Below are 4,967 nucleotides of genomic sequence, written 5' to 3' on the forward strand. Positions count from 1 at the left end.
CTTTCTCTAAATCTCTGCCTCCTCAAATGTAAAAAAGAGAGAGTTGGACTAAGTAATAGCTAAGCCTCCTACCACCTCTAGTTTTCTCACAGTGGACTTAAACTATGCCTGATTTCTGAATTACAAACTCTTCCTTTCCCAACCACTGGGGAAGGAAGAGGGCTGGAAGAGGACAGCCGCTTCCTTGTCATGACAAGAAATAGGAGAAACAGAGGACCACATGTCACTTTCACAAGTTGCTGCCTCAGCCAGTGACAGGTTTAGGTGCAAAGCACGGTTATAATTAGAGCAGCAGTCTGCCCTGAGTGCTCCACCAGCCACAGGGAGCACAGCTGGATCTGCCAACAGTATGCACAGGACTTGGAGAGGCTGCTCTGGCCTTGAAAATGATCTTTCTTAAAAGGATTTTCCTCCTTCCTCAAGGGAAAGAAAACCCACTGATATAAAACCCCACTTGCCTTTCGGCTTCCCCTGTGACTGCCTCTCCTGCAGAGACAGAGCGCTGATAAATACAGGAGAAAGAAAAAAAATCGTAAGCTGAGCCTGGTCACATTGGCCCTTGTGATATAGTTTTATTTTTAACTTCGAAGCACTTGAACTATTTCTGTTGAAGTTTTTTGTCCTTTCCCTACCTCCACGGCAGAATTCGGTCCTCTGCAGCAGCTGATGCACGCCCAGCCACCTCCGGAAGTCTGCCTGCTCACAACCAAAGGACGCAGGTGCAGCACATGCTGACTCAGCCCACGCCGGTAAGGTAAGCTTTTTAGATGCGGGCAGGTTCATCGAGGGGGAATTTAGAGTGGTGAACAGGGAAGCAGAGGCTGAGCTGCCTATCACCTTTTTGCTCTGAGCAAGAGGGTTGTTAAAACAAATTAGTTACATATGAGGGAGAAAAGGTTGGCTCAGAGAATGAAACTCTGCTTTCATTTCATATGTGAACTCCTACTTTGAATCTAAAATCTTAGAGCAGCAGATTACCTGCTTTCTAACAGCTTAGGTTCTTTCTTCTGCAATCAACCATAGGAGTTATGTGGTGTCTCTAAGGTTACACAGTATTGATGGGGTTCAAGATAGGGGAGGGGGAGGAAGTGGTGATAAAACAGATGAAAGGCCCAGAACCCAGAATTTTTGTTTTCTGAAGTCTAAATGTTGTGATCTTTCCCCAATCAACATTCGCAGTGTTAATTGCAAGTCATTCTCATGTACTTTAAATTTCATCACCTGTGACACTACTGGTTAATTTAGCACAATAGTATTTATTGCATATATTTTAAAAATTCTGCTGCAGAGTTTAAAACCAGTTTTTATTTAACAACATTTCCTAAACATGACTCATTCTTTCCCAGCTCTCCTGAATCCAAATACATTTGTGGAATAGAAGTGAAAGTATTTTACAAGCTGAAAAACTTATACAGGCTGGTAAACCAAAAATTATCACAAACTTGAAACTTGCACATCCTGAGGGACAAAAGTAAAATGATTAATGATACTTGAAGTATCAAGCACTTTAAAGTGTAGACAGGTTATTTCCAGCTTTGGGAATAACTTCATAGTGTTGCATGCACAAACAAATTGGCAGGGAGAAGGGTGCAGTGTTTATTTTCCTGTTTTCCTCTGGACCTTGCTTTAGAGTGATAGAGTTAAAAGTTCAGCCAAGGACATCCTGGGAAGTGGCCTGTGCAGCAAAAATGATTCTGTACGCTCTGAACTTTGCAGTGTACTGGCGAATGCCACCAATGCCAAGAAAAGGAGACCTACCACCAGACACCCTAATTCCTGGTTCCTTCTTGCCAGCCTCTGTAACCTCCAGATGCATCCCATAATTTTGCTATCAGTGTCTAGGTTATAATTATGCCTGTTTGCTAGGCACAATCAAATGCACTATGTATAATTGCCTCACTTCATTTAATTTTGTCAAGGTTTCTGGAGCACCAAAGTTTTCAAGGTGTACACTGAACACTGTCCTAGCAAGATTGTGTGTTAGCTTAGCAGTAACCAACCAGACCAGTTGACTCAGAGCTACTCCTAAATAATCCGGCCATTTTGCATTTTCTTGGCCAATACAAAACAGCAATTTAAAATACTGACACTAATAATACAAGCACCAGTTATGAGAACTGATAGCTAATTAAATAACTAGAAAATTTAAAGGTAGATTCTAGTGTAGGTAGAGAACTGCAGATGGTGATTTGGGGGAGGATGGTTTTTAAGGTATAATCAACCTGAAAGCCCAGGTTTATGGGACCACATGTGGGAATTTTCCTCGGCCAACTGGTTGTGTTAAAATCTCAAGAGGCAAAGGAATTATTTGAATATTTAACTTTATACATTTTCTTTCTCTAAAATTAAATATCTCCACAGCAAGGAAACAGATTAACAATGTATGATTAAGGTAACAAATTAATTGGCTGGTTAATAGGTTAACAGTTAATCTCTGTTCTTAAACTCTTCACCTTGTCACTTCCACAAAAGTTAAAGCTTGGGAATAAATAATTATTGCCAGGGCTAGCCACATGAGGAGGCAAAATAGTTAGTCGCTGACATCATGTGAGGGGATGCTGGGAGGGCCCCTTGCCTAAAAATATCTCCCTGACACCAACCCTGATTGTCTACTAACTTTATAGTAAAGAATGTGAAAACTATTATCTGTTAATCCCATTCTCTTTTGTTTGAGTCAGTGATTTAAATATACCTGCTGTATGCCTTCTCACGACCTTCTGGCCAGTGACTCTTGGTCACCACCCCTTCCTCATTCTTCCAGGCTCTGTCCTGCTTTGCCCTTGGTATCATCTAAGCTACCCACACGCCCTTGGCCATTGTCACCCAGGTAGCTCTGTGTGGTACTGTGGTTTCCACAGAATTTCTTAATAAACCATCAAGGTGGAGTAGAAAAAATAAAAGCATGTGATTAGAGTCAGAGACTCTGGGAGGCATGGGCAATGCAACATTCATTCTCTGGGCTTCAGTTTCTCTTGCAGAAAATGAGGAGGTTAAACTAGACCCTTTTCATAACCCTTTGTCCTACAAGATCAGAAACTGCATTTTAAAAGAACTGCTGAGGTGATTCCTATGCACACTGATGTTTGCAAAACTCCAGAGCAGAGGATTTCTGGTTATCTGCCTGATCCAGATTTTTGATTCTATGACTGCAAGAACAAGTGCTGTAAAGTCCTACAAACAATCCTGGCAGCAGTCAGAGTATCTGTGGAAACTGGAGTCTGCTGAATCTTTTCCGTTCGGTTAAGGCCATATTAACGTAATAAAGTTGAAAATGTTTCTTTTTCTTCCTTTAAAACAAAACAGAACAACAACAAAAAAATTCGCGTATGTGCGGCGCTGTACTGTGCTTAGTCACTCAGTCGTGTCCGTCTCTTTGAGTCCCTATGGACTATAGCCCAGCAGGCTCCTCTGTCCATGGGGATTCTCCAGCAAGAATACTGGAGTGGGTTGTCATGCCCTCCTCCAGGGGATCTTCCCGACCCAGGGATCGAACTGCCATCTCTTAAAACCACTAGCGCCACCTGGGAAGCCATTTGTGGTGAACACAAGATGCCAAAATTGTGGGAAATTAGGGAGATTCACATTCATAAAGGAGTGAGGAAAGTTTTTTTTTTAAATAGAGGTTTGAGAATGATTAAACTGGCAGGATATGTAAGATCCAGTGGAATGAGGGAGAACTGAAAATTGAAAGGCTAGCCAAGGGCTGTGGGCATGATGCAATGGGAAGAAATAAGGTCTGGACAAGGGTGGTGACCATGAGAATGACCTTCTTAGTAGAGGAAGGACAGTTTAGTGGACTCCTGTATACTAAATACGTTCACTACTTTATCTCGTTTGATCCTCACACAATCCTATGGGTTATGATGAGAGCCATTTTATGGATGAATAAATTAACTTTAGGGAGATTCAGTAACTTGTCAAAAAATTACCCAGCAGAACATGTGTTCACTAATTTATTTTTATTGTTTTTAATTTTTGGTTGTGCTGCACAGCTTACATGATCTTAGCCTGACCAGGGATTGAAACTGTACCCTCGGCAGTGAAAAAGCAGAGTCCACCAGATCGCCAGGGAGTCCCCTCTTTACTTCAGATCGGGGGTATCAGGTAAGACCTCTGTGGAAGTAGTAGGTAAGGTAAAATCTGAATAGGGAGAAGAAACCCATAAGTAATTAAGGAGCAGGGGGTGAATTCTCTTGGGAGAAAGAACAAGTACAAAGTTCCTACAGAAGAATGAGCAAAAGTGCTGGAACTAAGTGCTCAAGGGAGAGAGGTGAGGTAAAAGAAGCAAGCAAGGGACACTCAGGGAGGACCATGTGGGCCAAGATAAGGACATTGGACCTTATTCCTTGTGATAGGATGGGATCCTCTGAAGATTTTAAGCAGGGAAGTAGTGATCTAATGTTAAATGTTGTTAAAATTACTTTCTGCTGATGAATAAAGATTACGGGGCACAAAATGGGAGGAGTAAGAGTGATTATAATTCTATTGCTCCAGACTGGATGAGAGATGATGGTGCTTGGACCTGGGCAGTGGTGGTGGAGATGGAAAGAAATGGATAGATTTGCCAACTGCCTTTTCAGATCTTTCTCCCAGGCCTTCCCCCCTAACCGGGCACTAGTTTCTTTGTGATCAGGGCACAATATCAGGCTCTTCTAGCTCTCAAACTTGAGCTTACAGTACAATCAGCTGGTAGGTCTGATTCAGTAGTTCTGATTTGGTGGGGCCCAATACTGTACTTTTCTAACCAGTTCCCGGGTGATTCTGATTCTGTTGGTCTAGGTACCATATTTTAGGACTATTATTCTAGCTGACTTGCCTTTGCTTATTAATTTACTCCTTTCTGAGTGATCCACAAAGCACCAAAACTTGCATCAAATAGTTTCTGCTCCTTTGCCAGGTTCTAAATTCTCCTCTATTTCTTTAAAGAAATATTCATCCCTTGAACTCACATACTGCCCTTGGTCCCT

General features: G+C 42.0%; 1 protein-coding gene across 2 annotated transcripts in view; it reads left to right on the forward strand.

The window, feature by feature from the left end:
- Nucleotides 1-273: 273 nt before the first annotated feature.
- FBXO40 (F-box protein 40) overlaps nucleotides 274-4,967 on the forward strand; it is a 19,904-nt gene continuing 15,210 nt past the window's right edge. The window contains exons 1-3 of one of the 2 annotated variants that reach the window (XM_020894167.2): nucleotides 274-532; nucleotides 644-754; nucleotides 3,993-4,104. The gene's annotated coding sequence lies outside the window, so the exon portion shown is untranslated. The remainder of the gene's footprint in view (nucleotides 533-643; nucleotides 755-3,992; nucleotides 4,105-4,967) is intronic. The other variant, XM_020894168.2, reaches the window with a different exon arrangement.

The sequence above is a fragment of the Odocoileus virginianus genome, chromosome 4 (assembly GCF_023699985.2).
Source record: "Odocoileus virginianus isolate 20LAN1187 ecotype Illinois chromosome 4, Ovbor_1.2, whole genome shotgun sequence".
Classification (NCBI taxonomy): domain Eukaryota; kingdom Metazoa; phylum Chordata; class Mammalia; order Artiodactyla; family Cervidae; genus Odocoileus; species Odocoileus virginianus.